Below are 27,523 nucleotides of genomic sequence, written 5' to 3' on the forward strand. Positions count from 1 at the left end.
ATTTCTCACTGCCGCATGCTCAGGGCCAGGTACAATATAGGCATTCTATCAGCATTCAAGTGGATCCTAAGGTAGGGCCATCACTTAGGAAGGCAAATATAGGAAAAGTATAGTGGCAGCCAGTTACTGAATTCTGGCCTTTATGGAGATCAAAGCTCCCAGCTTTATCACTTGTCAGGTTCATGTCATTCATCCCAACTTAACTGAGAGTCTGCTCTGTGCTGGTAACTCTTGCTTTACTACTGCTGCGGAATAAAACCAAGAATGTCAGGCAGGGCGGGCAACAACACACTGGCTGGTCCAGGTATGGGTTAGTGGCCACAGCCTCTCTTTGTTCCCTGAGTGGGTCAGGCTTGTAGACTGCCCCTTATTAAAGAGGGAGCCTGTGATAGGGCCCCTGCAGCAGGGTTGGGGGTAGGCTCAGGTCAGGTCTGTACCACGGAGAACAGCAATCAGGCACAATTTAAATTCTTTAATTTGGCTCCCTTATCAAAGATGACCTCTTATTTTCTTTTTGTGGGGAGAGGGATGAACAGGGAGAATCATAAAGCATAACTATGAATAATTTGAATCTGGAAATATGTGCAATGTGACTTTTGGGCAAAGCTGCTTTAAGAATAATAAAAGGTAACATTGAGTACTTCCTGTGTACCAGTCAGTGTTGTTTAATTTTCATTACAACTCTGTGAAGTGGACACTTTCTCAGTAGCCCCATTTCATAGATAGAGAAACCAAGGAATGGAGAGGAGACATACCTTTCCCAACATCACACGGCTGGAAAACGGCAGAGTAGGAATGTGAACCTTCATGGTTCCAGACGCTGGGCTCTTAGCTGCTCACCGCATGACAGCTGCCTATTCTTTGTGGTGCTTTGAACTTCTAAATTCATGGTCTTTATTTCTCTGAGCCTCACAAAAGTTGGATGTTTGATATGCACATATCAATTTCTCCAGAGATGGCAATTTATTAGTGTGAAGAAAGTGTGATGTACATGGAAGTGTTAGAATAATCCATTGGTCTGGTTTTGAAAAAGAAAAATGTTAACCTAGTATTAGTTGATCTGATTAGAAAGTTTACAGTACTAGGCCCTGAACATCTTACCTATAATCTCAAAAGCAACTTGAACTAGGTTTTATCGGGCCAAATCCCAGTTTTACAGATGAGGAAACTGAGGGTTAGATAGGCTGAGTAGCCTGCCCAGGGTTTCAAAGTTAGACAACATCAACACTGGGATTTCAGTCAGTTTAACTCCAAAAGCCTATGCTGTCTTTACACGGTCCATGGATGTCCACTTGTGCCCAAAAGAAGCTCTCGATTTCAAGGAAACTGAGGTTATGTGATAATATAGTCTACTTTGTTTGCCCTATCCAGTTTTTTTTTTTTTAAATCAGCCTATGACATCAAATTACATTTCCAGAAGAAAAGCTTTGAATTGTAATAGATGGCGTTGTTCACTGTCTTGGCATTTTAAAATTTGTTTCAATTTTACTGCCAATACTATCTATTTAAATACAGAAAGCTTTAGTCATAAGAATGCTAATATGCCTGATTTAGTTGTTAAATTTTGTTGTGCTGTAATGAGCAAACAAGTCACTGTGGAAACCAAATGGAAATACAGATGAAGAGAGAAACAGCAAGAGGCCTAAGAAATGGGGCAGCTTGAAATAATTCTGTCAAAGCAGACTGGGAGGCTGAAGAACTGACTCAAGAGAAATTCGGCTGCGTAACAATAGGGATACATAAAAACAAAAGAGAGAAATTCAGCTGAGGTTGTTCAGTGAAACTATATAGGAAAAATGATAAAGAATATACAAACCTTAGACTTGTTGAGGGTCTATTTTATCATTTCAAAAACATTGTGTCATTTATGGTAGTGCCACTAACAGTGTTTACCTAATTTATTAATAATTTTAAACATTATTTTGACCTCAGTTTGCATGTGGCTGACATGTTTCTACTTTAAAGAATACATATAATAGTTATTTTAAAGACTGACTCAGTTAAAACTCTTAGAATCTCCTGCTTCCTGCCCAGGGATTCAGTTGCCATTCCAGTAATCCAATAGATACTAGAAACATAATATTCTAGACTGATGTTCAGATGTCATCAATATGAAAGCCCTAACAGATAGAGGACCCAACAGAACATTTCCCATCAGCATGACTTAGTCAAGACTATTCTGTAAAAGTCTGTTCATTCATCTGGTTTAGGACTTAGATTGTCTGTTCTTTCAGGATTTGAGGCTTAGGAAAATTACTTTTGCCCAAGAGTGAATATTGAAACTCATTTATGTAACAGTTTTTGAACTGAGTAGGCAGAGAATTGTCAACTATAAACACAGGACTGCAGACAGTGGGCAGCTGTCCAGTGGTCTGGCAAGAACTTGCTGATCAGCACAGCCCTGGAGCTTCATGTAAGAGTGAAGTCAGCCTCTACTTTGAGATCCAAAAAGCATTTCAGATAGTGCCAAGTGCCATGTTAGGACTTGTCAACTTCTGCCCAAGTAGTGTCAGACTGCCAGTGTTTAGATATACTTTTGTTAATCTTACCCTGTCTTGGCACTTGTGGGCTCTGTTATATATCAGATTCTCTAATTTTTGCATTTTGATCCTTGGGTATTTAGCATTAAAGGCATATTAGAGATGATGATGAAATGGTCACTGTATATGCAGGTCTTGAGAGTTCTTGATCCAAAGCCCCAGAGGCAAACAGTGTTTTAAGTTTGCAGCAGGTGAAAGACAGGGTCACCTATCTTATGACTTATCTAACTTGGAAGTATATTAAAGTATATTATCAGTTACAGGAACGGGAAGTCAGCTTTTAATACATCACTGTTAGTAGCTCTTGGCAGATCACTAGTTGGCAAATGCCCTGGGAGTAGCATTACAATTCTCTTCTCTCAGCTTGCTTCACAAGAAAACAAGTCTCATTGCATATCTTTTAAACTGAAGCAAAACTTATCTGAATGCATGTACTTATCCATTTGGATTAAACATTATTTTGACCTCAGTTTGCATGTGGCCAACATGTTTCTACTTTAAAGAATGTATATAATGAATACTGTAGCAAAAACCATGAGCACCTGCCATGGGCATATGTGCACATCGTGCAGGCAGGCCTACAAAGATGGAGCAGTTGAATACATTGCCCTTAGGGAACATCCAGTCTTGAAAAGAAAAGACACATGTCAATAACTTTGATCAAGATGGACTGAGGAAAGTCCCAGAGGTGCTGAGTGAAAGTTGTGAAAGTTTAGGAACCTGGGTAATTACTTCCACTGAGCCACAGAGAATGACTTCATGTCATCCAGACAGGGCCTGAAAAGGATGGGATTTGGACTTTGGAGATATAATTGGAAGACCATTCTAGGTAAAGGAAATGCACAGAGTGGGCAAAGAGTGAATATTGTGGGAATTGCAAGACGTTTCATTTGCTTGAAGATTTTAAGAAGTATATCCTGGAAGAGTAAGGTGGAAAGTTAGTTAAGTAAGATCATGGAGGATCTTTAATAGTAAAGCGAAGGAATTTCGGCTTTATTCTCTCTTTCCCTAGCTTCAATATTAACTTAAGTATCTTAACATGGCTGGGTGCTGTGGCACATGCCTGTAGTCCCTGCACTTTGGGAAACCAAGGCGGGTGAATCATGAGAGCTTGACATTCACAGTTCGAGACCAGCCTGGACAACATGGTGAAACCCCATCTTGACAAAAAAATACAAAAAATAGCCAGGCATGGTGGTGTATGCCGGTATTCCCAGCTACTCAGGAGGCTGACGTGGGAGGATCACTTGAGCCTGGGAGGTCAAGGTTGCAGTGAGCTCAGATCGTGCCACTGTACTCCAGCCTGGGTGACAAAGTGAGACGCTGTCTCATGAAAAAAGATAAATAAGTAAATAAAAGATATTTTAACTTAAGATCTAATTACTGTGCCATTAATAAACAGTAAAGTGATGCTTTTGGGAGTTTGTTGGGGAACAACTAATACTGTTTAAACAACTGCAATATATATAGTATGGGTGAAAATAGCATTTTTTGGCTGAAAACTTTCAACAGAGGCAGTCCCAAAGACAGCGCATAACCATATCACTCGGAGAAAGTCAGCTAAGGCATACAGCACGCACTTATTTTGATTTGTCCTTAGATTTGATGATGTTGGGATCTACACTTCACAGCTTTTTTCTTGGCCAGGTGTGTGTTGCTAATGCCTAATACCCCACATCTCTGGCAAACAAGACACCAGCTTGTTTGAAAGCTGAGTCATTGAGCTCCTTTTTCTTTCTTCTCAATTTCCTACTTAGCGTTTCCGCTTCACATTGGACATGTGGTAAGCAGTGAGATGCCCATTGATTTGCTGCCCGGGGAAGAGCAGCTCTGGCTGTTTTCTATTCAAAGTAATTATTTTAGTGTACCTATAGTTTGCCTTGGAAATATTCTGAGCTGATAGTTTTAGTTATTGCAAGCTAGTAAAAGAATTTTTTCAGATAGACACTTTTCAATTGATAAAAACATTAGTGAAAAGGGCCATCTTTGTTAGTATTCTCTGGCTAATTAACTCAGTTGATTAAAGCTTGAGGCTCATGTGAGCTAGGTCAGTTTTTTTTTGCTCTGTGATTATCTATTGCAAACTTGAGTCTTGGCTTTCAATAAATAATTACAATAATAGCAAGCACTTATGTAGTCTTAAGTGCTATACATAAATAAACTAATAAATAAACTGTACATAATAAACTAATTTAATCCTCAAAATAATCCCAAAAGGCAGGTACTGTTACTACTTCCATCTTCACAGATCGTAGAACAGAAGCTATGTAACTTGCCCAAGGTCACATTACTGGTAATTGGCTGAGCCAGGATTTGAACATAGGCCTCAGGTCTTTATCATTGATCTCATTCAAATCCAAAGACACCAGTAAGGGTGTCCCTAGATTTAGTTAAGTAAACACAATGTGTGTCTACATATTTATGACTGTGTATTCTCTATAATGTGGAAACTTTGAATATAAGAAATTTCAATCAATATTTCAATATCCAGACACCAGAAATATATTTACATCCCTTTTGTTGTCCACATAATAGTAAGTTTCAGATATAGGACTGTGACTAGGATCAACTTAAATTGCAGATTTTACGCTGCTGAGCAGTTTAAAAAGTGTCTTCTAGGGCAGATTCCATGACTTTTTTAAAATCAAGGACACACAAAATTTTATATTTAATTTCAGACACTTTCCTGAGTCTCTGAAGTGTACTCCTAGGTTCATAGATCTTTTCCCCAAGCAATAGAGAGTAATTGAGCAAGAGGATAACGTGATCAAATCTATGTTTTAAGAAAGATAACTTCGATGACAATGAAAAATGGCCTGGAGGAGATGATGATTGGGAGCAAAGAAATGAAATGGTAATGGAAAAGTATTTTCTAGCATGACTTAATGATACATAGTGATATCACTAAGGAAACACAAGGAAAGGAAAAGGACAAGGGTAGAAAGATAATGGGGCTGGGAGTGGTAGCTCACGCCTAGAATCCCAGCACTTCGAGGGGCTGAGGTGGGTGGCTCACTTGAGGTCAGGAGTTTGAGATTAGCCTGGCCAACATGGTGAAACCCCATCTCTACTAAAACTATAAAAATTAGCTGGGCATGGTGGTGGCGCCTGTAATCCCAGCTACTCACAAGGCTGAGACAGGAAAATCACTTGAACACAGAAGCCAGAGGTTGCAGTGAGCCAAGATTTCGCCACTGTACTCCAGCCTGAGAGTGAGTGAGACTCTGTCCTAATAATAATAATAATAATAATAATGAGTTTGATTTTTGAACACACTGAGTTTCAGGTGCCCTTAATATATCTCAATGGAATGGACAGTAGGAAATTGGAAATGCAATCTGGAAAAGGGGTCAACATTGAGGAGACTGAGCAGTCTCCAGCAAATGCTAGCTTTAAGCCCTCAGAGCAAGACAAGGTCACCCGGGAGAAGCCAAAGGGAGAAAAAAGGGTGGGAGCGGGGGGAAGGAGGCACCAGTAAAGCTGTCTTGGGGAGAAAAGACTCAGGGGAGCAGCAGCAGCAGTATAGCCTTTGAACACTTCCCTATGCCGGACTGTTCTGAGCACTTTACGCACATTAATTTGCTTAATCCTCAGGCAATTCGTTGAAAGAGCTGCTTTTTCCAGATGAGCAACCTGAGGCACAGAGAAGTAAAGTAATTTTCACAAGGTCGAATAACTAGTAAGTCACTTTCAATGGTAAATTAGCAATAGCATCGTTAAGCAAATGTAATTAAGATAGTTTTTAATTTTTAAAGATTTAAATATAGATTAGTAAGCTTTAATACTAGCATTTTCTACTCCCCCCTGCTATATCAAGTAAATATAGTATGATCATCATAATTCATGAGGGAAATATGATCTGAGACTTTCATAAATTTTCCAATTCCCTGGGCCTCTCTCATGCAAAATATTCTGTCAAGGTTCATGCAGTTCTTAAATATTTTTATGTGATAGTTTAAGCTTTCCCTGAAGTTTTCTCTCAATCAAAAGGCATTGGTTGGAGCATCCCCTGAAATGGTTTCATGAGTCACATTTTTTAATATTTCTACTTAGAATAAATGTTGAGCTGTTTTAGCAGTAATCTGAGAGATCATCAAATTTTACTTTATTTTTATTTTTTATTTTTTTATTTTTTGAGATGGAAGCTCGCTCTGTTGCCCAGGCTGGAGTGCAGTCACGCGATCTTGGCTCACTGCAACTTCTGCCTCCCGGGTTCAAGTGATTCTCCTGCTTCAGTCTCCCAAGGAGCTGGGATTACAGGTATACACCACCATGCCCAGCTAATTTTTGTATTTTTAGTAGAGACGGGGTTTCACCATGTTGGCCAGGCTGGTCTCAAACTCCTGACCTCAAGTGATCCACCTGCCTCGGCTTCCCAAAGTTCTGGGAATACAGGCATGAGCCATTGTGCCTGACCTTTACATTCTCTTTATACGTTCCCCTGAACTTCTCTTGGTCTCTGTGAATTCATTGCTTCCTCAGAACCTCTTCATTTTGTTTTCTCATTTATTACTTTACTAGAAGTGGAGATATTTTTATTTTTGGAGCCCATTTTCTCAAAATAATTTTTTAAATCACTTCATCAGAGTTATGTGCATTGAGGAGCAAGAACAGTGAAATCAGATCAAGCCACCAAAGCTGAATTCTCTGCTAGGCAGGGGTCAGCAGACTGCAGTACGTACCCACCACTTTTTTATAAGTAACATTTTGCTGGAACATAGCCATGCTCATTCATTTACATATTGTCTATGGCTTCTTTCCTGCCACAGCAGCAGAGTTGAGTACTTTCAACAAGGGGTAGACTGCATCAAATCTAAAACATTTACTGATCTGGACCTTTACAGAAAAAGTTTGCTAACTCTTTCTTTAGAGCATACTCCTTTCAGAAGGTTAGGATGTGCCCTAAGCATGTTTGTAATGCTTTGGAATTAATGAAGTTTTTTTAATAAAATTTTATTCAATTGAATAATATAACTGTTATTCCGTGATATTTATTCTTTGGATTTCACACAGATATTGTCAAGGGAGTAGTAAAATTTCAGATTCCTTTAAATAGCCTCTACTCAGAATTCTTAGCTGTGTGATCAGTCATCTGAATTTTTGTCAGCATTAACAGTACTGTTTAATTTGGGGAAAAAACAATCTTTGAATGGTTAATAAATGCCAGATCCTTCCTGCTCTTGGCTTTTGAATTTCGAAGAAAGAAAACACTTTCCCTACCCTCAGATATATGATGTCAATCAGATCTAGGTTATATGCAAACAAAAACAATCTGACAAAATTGGCTAAATGATAGAACTATGATAGACTGAGAAAATTACATTTGTGTTGAGCAAATGTGTTTATTAGTGTATATAGTTTATTAGCATTTATAAATAAAATATCTTGTTACACTTTGATCATATTTCTGAAAATAATGAATGTTTTATTTCTCACTGATTATTTTGCTAAGACAAGAAATACGTGAGAACATCTAGGTTCGTCTTCTGTCCTGACCACTGTTAGTTCTTGGTTTGTCCCCTCCTATTGCCTTCATCCTCCCTTCTGATCTTCTGAGGTTCTCGCTTGCCTTTTTCCTCCCGTTTGTTCCACAGCTGGATCTCCCTCCCTGAAGTACAATCACGTGGCTCTCCTGTTCTGAACTTTGCTCCTGTTCTTTACAGCCCACACAGTGTAATTCAGTCTCTTACCAGCATTTAAGACCTTCCATACTGTCCCAAACCTTTTCTCCAGCTTCCCCTCCCCTACTCTCCTCCTTTGTCCCCTAAGCTCTGAGCATTGGAACTACACTTTCCCATCTCTTGATTTTCATACACTTTTCTCACTGTTTGAAACTCATCCCTCCTGTCCATTTTCTGCCTGATCTACTTCATGTTTCAAATGTCTCCTCTTTTGAGGAACTTCTTCTCAAAAGAAGATCTGATTCTCCCCCAGCCCACAAACACCAAGCCAGAATTATTATTTTCATGCCTCAAATATTCATAGCACATACTCTGCTCTTGTAACTTAAAAAGATTATTCACATACTTTTTCCTGTTATCTAGGGCTCAAAAATCTAAATTTCTTAAGGGCAGGAGCCTGGTTTTTGTTGATTGTTACATTTCTAGATCCTCTTTAGTGTCTGGTTTTAATGTTTATATATAATAACTACACAATTAACTTACTGTAGTGGATTAATCAATCGATACTTAGTGGTGGATATGAAAACTCTGATGTTATTTCAGCTTGTGAATTTTAACTTCTTTGATATGTAGCAGCATTAATGAGATAAGATACCCTTCTTTTTTTTTCTTTCTGGTGCTCGGATTCGAAGAGATAAGATACCTTTCTAAAGTTAAATGTCTTTTGCTCTTTATTCATTAACAAGACAGCCACAGTAGTTACTAGGTAAGAATGACTGAAGTTTCTGCATCTTCAGGAAGTTACCCCAGCACAACCTGTTTCCATAAAACCCATTGAGTTGTGGCACTTAAACTATATTCTCCAGAGACTTAGACACCCTCAGTAAACTTGAAACTTTCATAGGTACGAAAAGAAAAATCAATTTTTTGACTAAACATTGCTGCCCGTGGAAAAAAGCAAAACAATTATCTTTTCACTAACGAATGCAGTTAGTGGTGGCAACAAAGTGGGCAAGACAGTAAAAAGCGTGTTGTACTGTATATTGGGCTACAGTTTTCTAGAAAAGCAATTTAGGATGTTGAACACTAAATTAAGACCAATGCCTCTTTGTAGAAATTGTGTGAGCATTGAAATAAAACCATGGCCCACTTAAGTGAGAAAATGATCAAAACTGTCTCGTGTTTTATTTTTGGTATGAAATAGACTTTGCTATCTAGATTACACAGATAACTCTTCTGGTTGTCTTTACTATTTTAAAGAGTCTTTATTGTACAGAGCGCTAGGGCTTGCTTTATCTTGTCTCCGTTTTGCGTTATATGCATTTACTTAGTAGCTACATAGGACCATCTAATCATTGGTAGAATACATCGTGGTCTCCGATGGACTTGGATGAGGAGAGGAATGTGCAGGGAATGTACTAGACAAGAACACGTGGGCAAAATCCAGGTTGTGGGAGGATTAGTCACATAGCTTAAAGCAAAAATTCTGTTGCAAAGATAATGGATCATTTGCTTCCTGAATGAGCCATTCAGAAGGAACCATTGCCAAATCACTAAATTCTCCTGAATGAGATTTTCCACAGACACCCACTGGTTAGTACTGGTTAGTGTGGGAAACTTTATTTAAATCAACCTTTTTAACCTTTACAACTTTTATTTGTTCATTGTTAGGATCCTTTTTGATCTACAGAGGGTATGTTTAAATAGAACATGATTCCTATTGTGAATGTGTTTCTGTTAAAACCAGATATGCTGTATGAAAAGAAAACACACGCCTGCGCATGCACACACACACACACCTGCACATGCACACACACACACCCCCACACACATATTAATTTTGGTTATACTTTTAAAAAGAAACAGAATCTTCCTTTTTCTGAGTAAGAAAAAAAATTTCTTTTTTTTTTTCAGTTTTTTTAATTGCATTTTAGGTTTTGGGGTACATGTGCAGAACATGCAAGACATTTGCATAGGTACACACATGGCAGTGTGTTTTGCTGCCTTCTTCTGAGTGTATTTCTTAACTAGGGTATTTGTGAACTATGGCTTTAAGAATTAATCGTCAATGTATTTTGTCACAAGCAGTAATCAGACTTGAAATTTATACGCTTATCACCTTTGGACTTCTACCCTGCACACAGTTTATGTGCAAGGTAAAACAATATCCAGTATAATTTCTTTCTTTCTTTCTTTCTTTCTTTCTTTCTTTCTTTCTTTCTTTCTTTCTTTCTTTCTTTAAGATGGAGTCTCGCTCTCTTGCCAGGCTGGAGTGCAGTGGGTGCAATCTCGGCTTACTGCAACCTCTGCCTCCTGGGTTCAAACAATTCTCCTGCTTCAACTTCCTGAGTAGTTGGGACTACAAGCATGCGCCACCACGCCTAGCTAACTTTTTTTTTTGTATTTTTAGTAGCAATGGGGTTTCATCATGTTGGCCAGGATGGTCTTGATCTCTTGGCCTCATGATCCACTCGCCTTGGCGTCCCTGAGTGCTGGGATTGCAGGTATGAACCACCATGCCCGGCCAACCCAGTGTAATTTCTTAATTGAAATGAGGTTGAATTGCCACTTAGTTAACTCTGGCTTTGTTATTAACTTAATATATGTCACCTGGAAATTTGGAATGTGAATGTGGCTATATAAACCTATATGTCCTAATCAAGCTTTTGAAGCTGAATGAAGACAAATGTTTCTCATTTTTTGGGCTTGAGTACTATCAGAGAGATGATGGTTATAACTGGACCATGTGTTGATAATGTGGTGGTAATTTTTAACTCAGAGTACTAAGTTTCCCTGGAGGTTATACTGGGTACTACACTTCATCTTGGTTGTCTTTTTGAAGGTTGTACAGAATATTCACAGGAACATTAATTATAGTTGCAGAACAAGCCAAAACCTCTGTTGTTTTTTTTTTTTACATTTCATAGGCAATGTGTGAGAACATACACTTTTGTACACTTAATAGCAAAATGGACAATAATAGATTGGTTTCTTACAAAATACATGTAGGTCAAAACCTTGTACATTTCCATTTTAAACTCTAACACACAGTAAATGTGACAGTTAAAAATTGTGTGCAGAGCTGCATAAATGTCTTTTTTTGAGAAGTGTCTGTTCATGTCCTTTGCCCAATTTTTAATAGGGCTGTTTTTTTCTTGTAAGTTTGTTTAAGTTCCTTATAGACTCTGGTTATTAGATCTTTGCCAGAGATGGATAGATTGTAAAAATTTTCTCCCATTTGTAGGTTGTCTGTTTGCTCTGATGATAGTTTCTTTTTCTGTGCAGAAACTCTTTAGTTTAATTAGATCTCATTTGTCAATTTTTGCTTTTGTTGCAATTGCTTTTGACTTCTATTTATTTATTTATTTTGCAATGGAGTCTCACTCTTGCCCAGACTGGAGTGCAATGCACGATCTAGGCTCACTACAAATTCCACCTCCTGGGTTCAAGCAATTCTGCCTCACCCTCCCTGGTAGCTGGAATTATGGGCATGTGCCACCGAACCCCACTAATTTTTGTATTTTTTATTAGAGACTGGGTTTTGCCATGTTGGCCAGTCTGATCTCTAACTCCTTACTTCAGGTGATCCACCTGCCTCGTCCCCTGCCACCACCAAAGTGCTGGGATTACAGTACATGAGTCAAGTACTCAGCCACTTATGATGTTTTTGTCGTGAAACCTTTCCCTGTGCCTATATCCTGAATGATATTGCCTACATTTTCTTCTAGAGTTTTTATAGTTTTAGGTTTAAGTCTTTAATCTGCCTTGAGTTAATTTTTGTATAAGGTCTAAGGAAGGGGTCCAGTTGCAGTTTTCTGCATACAGCTAGCCAGTTCACCCAGCATCACTTATTAAATAGAAAATCCTTTCCCCATTGCTTGTTTTTGTCAGGTTTGTCAAAGATCCCATGGTTGTTAATGTGCAGTCTTATTTTGGAGTTCTCTATGCTGTCCCATTGGTCCGTGTGCCTGTATTTGACACATGGATGAAGCTGGAAGCCATTATCCTCAGCAAACTAACACAGAACAGAAAACCAAACACTGCATGTTCTCACTTATAAATGGGAGCTTCACAATGAGAGCACATGGACACAGGGAGGGGAACAACACACACTGGGGTCTGTTGTTGGGGGTTGGTGGATGGGAGAGCATCAGGAAAAATAGTGAATGCATGTGGGGCTTAATGCCTAGGTGACTGGTTGATAGGTGCAGCAAACCACCATGCTATGCGTTTACTATGTAACAAACATGCACATCCTGCACATGTAACCCAGAACTTAAAAAGGAAAAAAATTGTGCACATGAAATTAAGGTTCAGTCCCTGCTTCCCAGAGTACACACAGTATGGTAGGAGAGACACAGTCTGCATGAAACTGTAAGGCCAGGACAGCCTCACACAAATAGAACTGATCAAAAGTACTCAGCAGCTTCTTCTTTCTAACTGGGAAGATTGGTGAAGGAGTTGGGAGTTTTAGTTTTGAGCTGGATTTTGAAGAATATATTGGCAAAGACTATGGTGAAAGAAGTAAATGGATGCTCCTTGGGCTAAGGTTTGATTTACCTAGGCAGTAGCCAAGGACAAACACACACAGCATATGTGATGTGATGGGAGAGGATGGAGGAATTCCTTAGGTACGGTTAGTGAGATTCAACCTGTCTTATCCCTCCCTTCTGCTTAGCGGAGGAAACAGGGGAAGAAAAGGAAGTCTTAATCTTACCCACATGGTCTTCTATTCTGCTTTACCTTCCCACTTGCCATTTTAGAATGGTAACAACTTATGGAGAATCAGACTAGAACAGAGGAATGGGGGTGAGTGAGGAAAATGAGCTGCAGGGTAGCACAGAGGACTCTTTAGCATGCCTTTTCTTTTTTCTCTTAGTTTATTAGCGTCTCCTCCGTTTTCAAAGCTTGGCAGAGTTCATCATAGGAAGGAGCAAGGAGAAGGTAGCTAAGGGAGTTTCTGTGTTTTTTTTTTTTTTAAGACAGGGTTTCACTCTTGTTGTCTAGGCTGGACTGCAATGGCATGATCTCAGCTAACTGCAACTTCCGCCTCCTAGGTTCAAATGATTCTCCTGCCTCAGTCTCCCAAGTAACTGAGATTACAGGTGCTCACCACCATGCCCAGCTAATTTTTGCATTTTTAGTAGAGACAGGGTTTCACTATGTTGGCTAGGCTGGTCTCCAACTTCTGACCTCAAGTGATCTGCCCACCTTGGCCTCCCAAAGTGCTGGGATTACAAGTGTGAGCCACTGTGCCCTGCCTGCTAGGGGAGTTTCTCTGGCTGACTATTCATGTTCTATCTGCCTATAATTAAATGAGATTAAAGAGCATAGATTGATAGTGTTCAAAGAAAATAAAAAGATGCAATGCTGAGCATACAAAAAGAATCCTGATGGACCTTAACCTTAGTATTCAATGTCATCATCATAATCAACAATTAAATTTTCTTCAGGACTTACAAGGTACACAGAATTGTCTTACAACACAGTAGAATTTCTTTTTCTTTAAAGAAGTGGAAGGGGAGTTAGAACAAAAACTTTTGCTGAACGATGGTACTTAAGGGAGCAATCATGGCACCAGATGCTGGCTGAACATAAATCTTTTGTAGTTTCATTGAGTCATAGTCTTATAATATGTGTATGTGTGCATGTGCTTGTGTGTCCATTTTCCCCCTTCTTAATAAGAAAAAAAAGAAAAACTAAAACAGAGTGAAAGAATAGGCTTGAAAAAGAAATCAAACCTGGGGAGTGATTTTTAAAGCTATCTTGTAAATAAACGAGCTTGCTAGAGAGGTTTATGGCTGGAAGGAAAAAACATCTGTCATGTTTCAGGATCAGAGAGTAACTTCTACTTTGGATTGCTTGTCAGATTTTTCTTTTATCTTACGGTGAATTTGTTTATTATCTTGTAAAAATACTGTGTTGTAGTCCATTTGTGTTGTCATAAAGGAATACCTGAGGGTGAGTAATTTATAAAGAAAAGAGGTTTATTTGGCTTATGGTTCTATAGGCTTTACGAGAAGCATGGTGCAAGCATCTGCTTCTGGTGAGTGCCTCAGGCTGCTTCCACTCATGGCAGAAGGTGAAGGGGAGCTGTTATGCAGAGATCACACGGTGACAGAGGAAGCAAGAGGGAGAGAGAGAGAGAAGGGGAGGTTCCAGGTTCTTTTTCAACAACCAGTTCTTGTGGGATATAGGAGTGAGAACTCATTCCCCCAGAGTGGCACTGAGCTATCCGTGTGGGATCTGCTCCTGTGACCCATACACCTCCCACCAAGCCTCACCTCCACCATTGGGGATCACATTTCAACGCAAGACTTGGTGGGACCAAACAAACTATATCCAAACCATAGCATACTCTTTCTTTGATTTTTGAGAAATTATGTCAAGTTGAAAACTATATTCTTTGATAATATGTATAGAGTCCATTCTTCTTGCTAGAGGATTGTCCTAGGAATTTGGCTACAATTCTCCTCTTCAACAGCAAATTAGAGACTGTTAATGGGTCTTTATCAGGGCATTAGGGATTGTACCTCTCTGTGCATGTATGATGAAATCACTTCATACTTACTGTTTTTAAAAACCCATAGTGGCTCACACCTGTAATCCCAGCACTTTGGGAGGCCAAGGTGGGTGGATCACCCAAGGTCAGGAGTTTGAGATCAGCTTGGCCAACATGGTGAAACCCCATCTCTACTAAAAATACAAAAACTAGCTGGCCATGATGGCACGTGCCTGTAATCCCAGCTACTTGGGAGGCTGAGGCAGGAGAATCACTTGAACCTGGGAGGCATAGGTTACAGTGAGCCGAGATCGCACCATTGCATTATTAAATATGCTTGGGTGCCAGATATTTAATTGGAGGGCTGAAGGTGGTTCTGGAAAATATATTTTGTCCCCTTTTAGGAAATATTTGCTGTATCACTTGAGAGTTTTCATACTGCAAGCTCTGGGTAAGACGTAAATTATGAATGTTACTGATTACTGAGAAGGTCAGTGGTTACGTCTTTGAAGTTACATAAAAGTGAACAAAGGAGATAAAAAGCTGAGGCACATAACCATGTGAACTTCTTCTTAAAAGATAAATGGGAAGGAATTTTCTGATTGGCCATAGGCAGTCCCCCTGAGAGGCTCACTAAAGTTCTGTAAAGATGCACTATATGCCTGTAATCTCTCTTTTTCAGATTCTGCCACTTGCTGGGAAAACAGCAACAGAAGGATATTAAGGAGCTGCTCCTGTAATTTACCAAGATAGCCCCAGCAAGGTCAAAGACATATCGTGTCCCAAGGAGAAAAGCTGCAGGCATCTGAGGATAAACCACTGTGAAACAGCTTTGACCATAAAGCTGACTGGAAGACTGACTCCAAGGTGCAAGGTGAGTTGGAAGAACACAAGCGTAAAACTAAAAGCAGCGTTAGATTAGGCAGTGCTTAATAATAGCAACAGATTAGTGAGACATCACAAAGTCACAGGAAGATGTTTCTTTATTTCTCTTATTTGTATGTCAGATTTTAAAATAATATGTCATAATCCTCATAATAAAAAGTTCTGAATTTTTTTAAGGAAAGGAAGTAGAAAAATGTGAAAATATTTGGTAACCATTTTCTGTTTCCTTTATGTAGTCTGGCATCATGTGGTAATGTGATACTGCTTTTCTTTTCCCTTCTGGGCAATGAACATGCAGACCTAAACCTTAAAATAGCCAAAATGTTATTCTTGCTTTTTTTATATACATATCCACAAATCCACATGTGACTACATGTACACATTCTTAAAATGCATCCGGTTTTTATAATCCATAGTAGACAGTGAACAGTCAGCTTTTCTCTTTGCCTATAAGGCTGAAATGGCTACTGTGGTACTAGTAATACTTTCTGTGGTCTCCTTATCATCTTTGATATTTGCAGTTATTATTTTAGAGCCACTTGATATATACTATTTGATATCTTAGGCCTAGTGAGTTTGTGGTCTTCACAACTTAGCTGCACCCCTCAGAGTTATCCAGAACTTTCTACTTCAAAGTCAGCCATCGCCAGGGTGGAAGTTTGTGGCATTAATCATCTTCGGGAGCTTTTTGCAAGCTGCACATCCTTAGTCAAACCTTATTTTCCATGGGCCCAGGGGTGTTGGTGGTAGTGGTAATGATAATTCAGACATATATAATTTGGGGAAAGCTGCTTTTGTACCCTGATACCATTCCCACCCTTTCCTAGCATAGACTGGTACCTCTTGGTAGAGCAGGAACCAAGGCTCAGTAGTTTAGCGTAATCATTGTTATATGAGAAGCTTTCTCTTTATTATTGTATTGTTTAAAAGTGTGTTTTAGGTTAGAGCTTGCAAAGTAGCCCACAGGCCAAAGTTTTTACTAAACTTTTTTGACCTGTAAAAATTTTCTTTTTATAAAAAAATTAATTTGAAACACTTGAAAATCTGGAAACTTCACATAAAAATCAGATAAATATCTGGATTCTCTTGGAAGATTAAAAATCTGGTCTTGTTACTATCAATGACTGTACTTTGCTAGTATTCTGCATTCCCTAAATATTTAACTGAACTAGTCTTTCAGATTACGGCACCTGCCTGCAACATATAGGCTTTTGAGTTCGAGAGTCCTGCTCTAAGCATCAATTTCTTCTGCTCTCTGCATATGAAGTCACTTTTATGTACTATGTTACATAAAAGTAATATAATAATTTAGTATTTATCCTCTGCCATTATTTTAGCATTTATTATTTTATATGAACTATATGAGCTTTGAGAAGTTGACACTTGCCAGCCAGGCTTACCTATGAAGTAAGAAGACTTTTCCAAGATACGATGTTTCAGGCTATGGGCTTAGTTAGGAGATCTCATTTTCATAGTGATGTGCTCTGAATCATGTTTTCCAGATGTTGAGGGTGTCATCTCAGAGTGTGATATTTCCATGACCTAAGAGTTCAGTTGTCTGATCTGATTGTTTTGGTTCCAGGGAGGTAAACTGATTCACCGAGTAGGCTTCTTTTTGAATGACCCCTGTAGGGATTTAGAGTCCATTTTCTATCCCCTCACTCATTCTGGACACCAAGGTGGCTCAGTGAGCAGTAATGTGTGCAGAAATTTTAGCAGGGAGAAATCTTGCCATCAGAATTAGGCATACCTCCGTCACAGTGAGTCATAATTAATCACAAACTTGTCTTTTCCCATCTTGGATTGCTGTATATTGTTGCTAAGTGAAATTCATTCAGTAATGTTTCTGTCAATTTGATACTGAACCAAATGTTTATATGGTAATAAAATACTTTACCCATGGAAGCATTTCAAATCAAAGGTCCTTATGGGCATAGCATTTCATAGCTAAACTCAAATGTGGGGGAACTGACATACTCCCAAAACAATGGTTCTTCTTATTCTTTTTAAACAAATTATTTTTTACTAAAACATAAGATTTACGGGTATTTTCCCACAATGTATCTTGAGTCCAACTGGTAGTTCCTGTTACTTAGGCCAGAGGGTATCCATTCTTACCTCCCTAGATACATCAGACACGTTGTAAATCTCTTCTTGATTGATATCTGTTTTTAAATGTTGAGGCAAATAGGAAAGAAGGCCAATGGATGGGATATTTATGTTGGGTGTCTTAGTGTCTTTCTGCCTGCATTACTTTGCTTCATCTCATGAATTTTCTTAGATTAGCATTGCCTAATACTTGACCACATGCAGGGGTGAAATATGCATGAGTCCCTTTGCTGTTAAGTTTAAGTTCATGGAAATAAAGTACCTGGAAATTTGTTTCCACACATTTGTTGAGTTGTGACTTGACTCTAGGAGAAGGAAACTAAACTATTTTTTGAAGGGGAAATTCAGGTGATTAATATCTCATTTTCTACATAAATTTTGTTTGCTAGGTTCACAGAGCCCATCTCCCCCCAAGCCCCTGCAAAAAAGAAAGAAATTTGTTTGTTTTTATTGCTCTTTGGTCACAGGAATTAGAGAGCGTATGTGCACATAAACTCAGAAATGCTTTCAGAAAACCCCCTTATCTCTTTTTCTTGGAGTTCCTATGAATCAGCTTCACATTCCATTTCCCTTAACTCCCTGAGGAAGTGACAACCAAGACTGAAAAAATAGGGAAAAAATGTAGGGAGGGCTTAAGAGCCATTATGGACATATAAAATGGGTTGAAATGTGTTTTTTAAAAAAAAAAAAAAAAAAAGTAAAACTAACCAGTGAGCAAATATAACATGGTTTGGCAAAAACTGGAAGAGGAGAAAGAGTATTCAACCCTGACATGATGAGGAAGCTGCCATTGCCTCCTTTTTATCATTTGTGGGTCATGAGACGTCCTCCTGGAGGAGTGGAACGGAGAGAATACCAGCATGACTTAGCAGTGCAGATGCCCTTTCACCTGCCCTCTTTTTCCTGTCCTGGGCTTTCCCTCGAGTTGCAGGGGGTTTCTTCTGCTCAAGGATCACTTAATCTGAAGAGCTGAAGGACCCAAGGGAGGTGGCAGGCCAGTAGCCACCTCCTCTCTCCAAGGAAAAGGAGTGAAACCCCAAAACTTCTTTCTTGCCTGTTGAAAAGAATGGGAACAAAGGAGGAGCAGATTCTTGGTCCGGAGAGAAGGGCTGTGCTCCAGGCCGGCTCTTGCCTGCACATTGTCCTTCTCAATCTGGTTGGTGGGATTTTAGAAAAATGAGTCGCCCAAACACCTGAAAGGTTTAGACCAGTTCTGAGAAATAAATTGTACCTTGAATACATATCCAGTAAAAGTATAACTGTATAAGCAACTAAGTGGGACGAAAAAAAGGAGTATACTGTTGGTATCAAGGTTTTAATATATAAATAGTAGGAAAAAGGGACATTGTTTTGTTCTGTTTATTTTTTAATTTTTTGAGACAGCGTTTCACTCTTGTTGCCCAGGCTGAATTGTAATCGCTCAATCTTGGCTCACTGCAACCTCCACCTCCAAAGTTCCTGTGATCGTCCTGCTTCAGCCTCCTGATTAGCTGGGATTACAGGTGCCCACCACAATGCCTGGCTAATTTGTGTATTTTTAGCAGAGATAGGGGTTTCATCATATTGGCCAGACTGGTCTCAAACTCCTGACCTTGTGATCCGCCCACCTCAGCCTCCCAAAGGGATTGCAGGTGTGAGTCACCATGACCAGCTGATTTTTGCTTTCTAAATTTAAAAATACCTTTCATTTAGAAAAACCTCAAACTTATACTTTTGTATAAGAATAGCATAATGAACAACCATATGCACACACTCAGATTCATCTATCTCCTTCTCCATTTATTCAGAAATTATTAGAAGTAGACATCACATCATACCCACCCCTGCATTCTCCAGTAGGCATATCTTAATATGCACCTTTTCCTACAGAACCATATTACCACGTCACACCTAGCAATATGAACACTACTTCTTTGGTATCATCTACTACTCATTGGATATTCAGATTTCCCTGATTATCTCAAAATTCTCTGTTTATAGTTGTTTTATTTGAACCAGATCTGAAGAAGAGCATACATTTCTTTTGGCTATTGAGTCTCATAAAACTCTTATCTAGAATATTCCATTTCTTTTCTCAAAGCATTCACTTTTTGAAATAAAGCTACTTTGGCAATAGAATATTCTACATACTGGGTTTGGCTGATTGTTGTTACTTAACTTTTTTCTCTATTACTCAAATTTACTAGAACTTGGAAATTAGCTCAAGAGGTTTGATTGGATTCAGATTTAACTATTTTGGCAAGAATTCTGCTTCCTTTTGCTGTATATTTTATGGAGTACCACCTCAGGAGGCACATATGGTTTGGTTACCCCACTTTTAGTGATGCTATCGTTGGACCATGTTTCAGGGATGAACATCCTGATCACCCTATTGTGATCAGGACCTGTTCTTATGTTCCCCCATGTGTTTTTTTTTTTTTTAACTTCACAGTTTTGTTAGCCAATAATAATTGCCTGAATACATTATTTCATTAGGGGTTATAAAAATGGTGACCACCCTCCTCCATCCTATCATTCCTTCTACATTTGTTAGATATCATTCTTTACAAAGAACTTCCATCATCAACTAGTATTTGGTGGCCCTGAAATACAGTTCATACAGGAAGGGCATGGTAAGTGCTTAATATTTCCCTAGTAATTGACAATATCAGAGTTGGTGCTATAGTTTCTTCAAAAGGTGATAATATATTTATAATTATATTTATACTTTTTAGTGAGAAACTTTACTTTTTTAAAAGAATTATTGTAAATTCATGGATTTGAAAAATATTTTTTATGTTTTACACACTTAATTGTAGTGTTTTTTGTTTTGTTTTGTTTTGTGTTTCGTTTTGATGCTCAAACAAAATCTTCTTTATTCATTGGGAGCCCTTTCAGCCTGGCTCCTGTGAATATGTGTAGAAAGGAGAAACTATCATATGTGAATCACAGTGAAATTGTACATACTGGACACACCTATATAATCAGCACCCAGACCAAGATACAGAACATCTGCAAAGCATCCCTGTGCTATTAATTTCTTTGACTGAACTTTTTGATATAACAGGTTGCCCCAAACTCTTCTTGTGCATTTCATACCCCAGTCTACGAATCAGCCATTCCAAGCAGCCTGGTTCTTTTTCATAGGAAACAATTTAGAAACTGTAATCTGGGCACTAGGGGTGCTCATTCCCATGAGTTGTCAGTGTTTCCATGCATTTTCAAGAAACAAATTGGAAATACAGATCTCCATACAGAAAAAAAAATGCTGAGTTCATGCTGACTTTCCTGAGTTAACTTTATGGAGTCTTAATTTTTTAAATTTTATATTTGTATTTTTTTTCTTTTACATTGAAACGGTTGGTTCAAAACAGCACTTAAATATATTTACTTTATCCTTTGAGCACATAAAATAGTTTCAAATTAATAATTTCTTCATGGCAACCACTAATTATTGTTATATTTCTATATAGAGAAAACCTTACAAAGTAAAGAGTTAACTACGAGTATTTTTGTTATTGTTGTTGTTGTTTACCTTTTAATTTCACTATTATTTTTGGTCATTCAAAATTTCTGTATGAAGACAGAATATGAATTTTTTTCCCCAACTTCATTTTTAGTATTAATGTTGATGTGTTTCTTGGCAGTGATATTTAGTCTATAAAATCTTTAGTTCACCAGATAATCCAAGTTATTTGCAACTCACTGCATCATACACAGGTGTTCCAGGAGTGACAATGGGATTATTGTACTCTTTGGGTGGTAGGTCAGTGTGTGCTGTATTGAATGCCTTTATTAGTGTCCACTCTTCATCATTGTGCAGGAAAGATAAACACTCTAAATAAAGCAGAGAGACTGAAGGTGTTCCAGTGTTTTCATTTTATTTGCTGCTTCTTTTTTTTAGTTGCTTCCTTTTATTTGATAAATGGATATTTATTAGGCTTATTTTGGAATGGTTTTCTTTTCTTTGTCAAGTGATCCAATGCTTTGTTTTCTGGAAACATTTTGTTATATTTGACACTGGGAGAATATTAGTGTTAATGGAAAATATAGAAACAGATAATCCCTCCTTCCCTCCCTTCCTTCTTTCCTTTTCTTTTTCCTTCCTTCCTTTCTTCTTTCCTCCCTCTCTCCCTCCCTCTCTTCTTTCCTTCTCTCCTTCTCTGTTTTTCTTCCTGCCTGCCATCTATTCATCTATTCTTGCTGTCTTTTTCCTACCACCAGCTAATTCCTTGAAGCTGAATCTCAGAGGTAGGCAATGGAAGGGAAGATGGAGATCTAGACCATTCCCTCTTTTGTCTTTTAAACTTTCATTTTTGGCTTTTATTTTAAGTTCAGGTGTACATGTACAGGTTTTTTTATATAGATAAACTTATGTATGGGAGGTTGTTTTACAGATTATTTCATCACCCAGATTAAGCCTAGCACCCCTTAGTTATTTTCCTGATCCTCTCCCTCTTCCTCCCACCTTCTACCCTCTACCATACAGTAAACTTTTTTCCCCCAAAACTCAATGATTGGTACAAGACCTTCCAGTAAACTTTTAACCTGTCTTCTCAAAATATATTATTCCCCAATGACTATAAAATTGAAATCCAAGATTTGTGAATTATTTTTCCAATATGTTTTTACGTACAGAAGAATGATCAATGTTTTAACAAGTGTAACTTTGATGGTCATTTAAAATTTTACTTTAATCGCTTTGCATAGCAAATGAATAATGCCAGAAATTGCTTTTGCAGTGAACCAACCACACAAATCTCCTTTGAAAGGTTTGTCTTTTCAAGCAACAATTCTAAACTTTGCTCCTGTAAGAAATAACTACAACAATGAAGGGAAAACACACAGCCTTCCCCAAACTGCAACTGTGTATGGCTGGTGCTAGTTAGTTAAAGGGTTAACATTTTAGAACTAAGAGTCATCTAAATGGATGTGTCTTTTATCATCCCTGCTCTATCTCAAGTGTTTGGTCATTCAGAGAGCCATTCATTCATCCATCCATCCATCCATTCATTCATTCATTCATTCATCCAGCAAAGTCTATTGAGTATCCACTTGGTATCCTCCAGGAACTGTTACAGGCCTTAGGGTTATAACAATGAGAGCAGGAAACAAGACAGGTGAGATGTCTGGAGATAAACAATAAGCCAGTACACAGATAATATAAATATTGAGTGAGATAATATAACTATTGAGTGAGATAATATAAATATTGAGTAAAGGGAATGAAAAGAGCATTGTCCTAGAAAGTGACAAGGTGTGTGCCTCTTCCAAGGTAACACTTGATCTGAGAACTGCAGGGTGATTTGCTGACTTTTTCATGTGTAGAATACTAAATTTGAAGATACTGTAGAGTTTATTTAAACAATAACTACAGTTTTGGCATTTAAATTTGTTTCCAAATGTCTATTTTTTTTCAACTGGCACTGTAAGTAGTTAAAGTTTCAGATGAAAATGTCTTGTTTTGTCAGCTTCTGAAAAACTGGTAAAAACTGGAGGAAGTCTTGGGTAAAGGGTATATGGGAACTCCCCATAGTATTTTTGTATCTTTCCTGCAAATCTAAAATTATTCCAAAATAAAACATTTAAAAGAAAGATACCGGTGAAGAAATGCCAAAATGTGTACTGAATCAAGTACAGTGTTGCTTAGATTTACAGAAATGAAGAAGCCACACTTACACAGAAAGGGGCTTCAGGGAGAGTGGTGAGTGGGAGAACCTGTTACCTGAATTCTCTTCCATATCTGGACTTTTGTCCTGTTGCTCATTTTGAGCTAGACAAATTCTGCCTTTCAAAAATACTTCATTTTAGGCAGGAGGGCAGGGAAAAATAAAACAGAATAAGCTAAAATGCTTCATTTTAATTTCAGCAGTCTAATACAACTACAAGTAAAGTTAGAGTTTACCTTTTTCCTTTTCTTTGTGCCTAACTAATTTTTAAAAAAATCTTTTACGTTTAATTTTACATAATAGGTATATATGCTTACATTATACATGAGATGTTTTGATACAGGCATGCAGTGTGTAATAATCACATCATGGAAGATGGAATATTTATCCCCTTAATCATATATCCTTTGTGTTACAAACAATCCAATTATACTCTTAGTTATTTTTAAATGTGCAATTAAATTGTTATTGACTATAGTCATCTTGTTATGCAATTAAATACTAGGCCCTATTCATCATTCTAACTGTTTTTTTTTGTACACATTAATTATCCTCACTTTCCCCCACCCCGCTACCCTTCCCAGTCTTTGCCAACTAATTTTTGACAAAGGCGCAAGAGCAATTTAATTGAAGAAGGGTAGTTTGGCCGGGCACAAGTGGCTCATGCCTGTAATCCCAGCACTTTGGGAGGGCAAGGTGGATGGATCACCTGAGGTTGGGAGTTCGAGACCAGCCTGACCAACATGGAGAAACCCTGCCTCTACTAAAAATACAAAAAAGTAGCTGGGCGTGGTGGTGGGTGCCTGTAATCCCAGCTACTTGGGAGGCTGAGGCAGAGGTTGCAGTGAGCTGAGATTGCACCATTGCACTCCAGCCTGGGCAACAAGAGCGAAACTCCATCTCAAAAAATAAAAAGAAGGATAGCCTTTTCAACAAATAGTGCACAAGCAATTGGACATCTGTATACAAAACAGTGAACCTCTAAACTCTACACTTTGTATAAAATTAACTCAAAAAGATCACAGATTTAAATATAAAAAGTAAAATTATAAAACTTTTAGAAAAAAATGAGTCTTTAGTATCTTAGACTTGACAGTGAGTTCTTTGTCTTTAAAAAAATCCTTTTGAGTACTTTATTCAAATATCAAATAATAATGAAGTATTCAGAAAAACAAAGAATTATCAGCAGTCACCACATTGACTGCACATCCTGGATTTTCTGATTCAGTTTCTCTTTCAATTATTTTATTCTACTTTCCTACTAGGTGTCTTATACTTAGAATAAACGAACTGCATTGTTCCATATAATCATGGGTTATACCAATTTTGAACCTAATTGGAAAAAGAGGTAAAACCTAAATAGCTAGATGTTTTTAGAATCTAAAACATGTTTTGAATAGAAATACTTCTCCAGATTTGGTTTCAAAGTCAGAAAGAGAGGGAGACAATCATCATCATTACCGAATAATACATGATAACAGATTTCTTAAAAGTATCCAATATTGATTGGAAAACATTTTTTTGAAAGGTAGAATTAAGCTACTCGCATGTTTTAAGATTTTCATGAGCTAAATTTTAATGCTAAGAATAGGCTGTTGCTTTTAATGTTTAAAACTGATATCTTCTGGAATGTAGGATGATAATTAAGGAATAACATTAGCTTTAGGAGAAGAGATTTTCGTATAGCTATTCCTCAATTTATGATAGGATCAACCTATTATAAAGCTGGAAAATTCTAAGTCAAACCATTGTAAATCAGGGACCATCTGTGTCATAAAATTTTGTTTCTCTAGTCAAATCAATTAGTTTTGGCCACCACAACTATTTTTTTTTAACATCTCTAGATTTTTCTCTAACAAGTTAGAATTATATATTTTTATCATGGACAACATGTTTTCAAACATATAGACATGAGGGCATGGCTGAATTGGGGTAATTAACATGTGTACTACCTTACCCTTGGCTTTTGGTTGTGTTTTTGTTTGTTTATTTTTGAGACGGAGTCACTCTGTCACCCAGGCTGGAGTGCAATGGTGTGATCTTGGCTCACTGCAACCTCTGCCTCCTGGGTTCAAGTGATTCTTTTGCCTCAGCTTCCTGAGGAGCTGGGATTACAGGCACCTGCTATCATGCATTTTTGTAGAGACAGGGTTTCACCATGTTGGCCAGGCTGGTCTTGAACTCCTGATCTCAGGAGATCTGCCTGCCTTAGCCTCCCAAAGTGCTGGGATTACAGGCATGAGCCACTGTACCCAGCAGGTTTTTTTTTTCTTTCATGGTGAGAACACTTAAAATCTACTCTGTTACCAATTTTCAGGGTCTTTTTTCTTTTAGTTTATGCATTTTCCTAAAATATTCTGGGACTACTGAGGGGTTTGTTCTTAAGGTGGAACTTAGCAATTCTTTTCCTCATGGGGTTTTTAATAAAATTAACATTATAAATAAAACTTTACTTTGATGAAAACAAGTTCCTCTGACTTTTATCTTATTAGCATTTTTCAATTTGTATATTTGCAAGCATAAAGTGTCTTCTTTTGCATGTTAGGGGAGATAGGAAAATTTGGAGTTGACAAGAAGCAATTAAATTCAGAATGTCCTTCGGAAATGGTTTACTATTCATAAATGGTGCAGATTAACAGACCTGCCTGCCATGGGAAGCTATTTAGTAATCTACAGTCTTTGAAAGTACTTGCCAACATCTGGTTCTAAGAATGCATCCTGATGTTTCATAGTCTAGGGGTTAATCCAAGGTTCAGCACTATAGCCCACAGGCCAAATTTGCAGCCTGTTATAATTACAAATAAACATAACCAGGCTTATTCATTTGCATATTGTCTAAGGCTGCTTTTCTAATACAACAGCAGTTTGAATAGCCACAGCAGATATTGTATGGTTCACAATTCCTGAAATATTTTCTGTCTGACCCTTTGCATAAAACCTTTGCAAAGCACTGCCTACCCTCCATTCTCCATCTAGTCAAAGACAGTGGCTGGGTCCTCTCTCTGGATTACTGAATCTGAAATCTAAGATACTTTGCAATTGCAAGGATTAGTAGACAACAGACTGTGGGCTCATGATAGAGCTTTTTGATTTATTTTCTTTATGGGAAGGTACTGTGTTTATATAATAAACAATTATAATAAAACAATTATAAAAAATTATTGAAAAATTAATTATAATAAAAATTAATGGAGGTACTGTGTTTATAAGAAAGTCATTTTTTGTAAGCTGTCTAAAGTTGTTAAAACTAATTTGCAGTATAAAAATCAATTAGGAATACATAAAGGTTAGATGCTAAATGCTTTACCCTAAAATTCTTGTTTCAAAACTTTTTTAATTTCAAAGGAAAAATCTTAGGAATTCCTTTATTTTTGAGCTTTAGGTCTATGACTTGGTGGTGCTTCTGTGTCTGATACTGTTACTATTCCCTGGTTTTGTTGGTGTTAGGCCAGTGAAGAGTAGGGCCCAATTGGCAACTTGGCACATCTGATGCCTGCTGGCAGGCTTATTAAAGCACAGATTGCTGGGCACCACCCTCAGAGGTTTTGATTCACAAGTATAGATGAGCTCAAGAATTTGCATTTCCAGGAAGTCCCCAAGTGACATGTTGATCCCATTGCCACCCTTGAGAACCTATGTAGTAGATGATTAGCACTGATGTTTCCCAAGCTTGGGGTCTGTGAAGTAGCGTTATTACTATCCCTGTTTATAGATGAGGAAACTGAAGCACAGAGAGACTTCAGTAAATTGCCTGAGGTTTCATAGCTCGGAAATGGCAGAGATAGGATTGGCTCCAAACTCAGGCAGTCCATGGGATTTTTTAGTGTAAAAATAAAAATGAAAATCACTATGATGAAAACCACCACAGACAGTGGTGTATTGGCAAATGTTTAATAATCCTCTTAAAAAAAATTTAAAAAACAGCCCAGATTTGAAGCAGTTGCGTGACATAGATACCCCCACCATGATCGATTTCAGCGTCCGAGGGGACTGTCTTTGAAGCCCTGAACTGCTTTGAAGCACATAGCTCCTAAGCTGGTACACACCAGCTTCAGCTCACCACTAGATATGTGCCAAGGTTGCCACACTCCAATTAAATGAATTTGCAAGCCTGCAGAACCTGGGAACTGGCAGGGGATTCTCGGTCATGTCAGCTGTTCCTTCCCTCATGTAACAGTGAATGAGCAATAATTGAAACCAACACTCATGCTTGAATGC

General features: G+C 38.0%; 1 protein-coding gene across 45 annotated transcripts in view; it reads left to right on the forward strand.

The window, feature by feature from the left end:
* OSBPL6 (oxysterol binding protein like 6) overlaps positions 1 to 27,523 on the forward strand; it is a 209,786-nt gene that overhangs the window by 79,434 nt on the left and 102,829 nt on the right. For 24 of the 45 annotated variants that reach the window (XM_078327235.1, XM_078327223.1, XM_078327228.1 and 21 more), the window contains exon 1: positions 15,226 to 15,537. The gene's annotated coding sequence lies outside the window, so the exon portion shown is untranslated. Of the gene's footprint in view, positions 1 to 15,225; positions 15,538 to 27,523 lie in introns of those variants that run through there. The other 21 variants (XM_078327216.1, XM_078327219.1, XM_078327230.1 and 18 more) reach the window with 2 other exon arrangements.

Source organism: Callithrix jacchus, chromosome 6 (assembly GCF_049354715.1).
Source record: "Callithrix jacchus isolate 240 chromosome 6, calJac240_pri, whole genome shotgun sequence".
Lineage (NCBI taxonomy): Eukaryota > Metazoa > Chordata > Mammalia > Primates > Cebidae > Callithrix > Callithrix jacchus.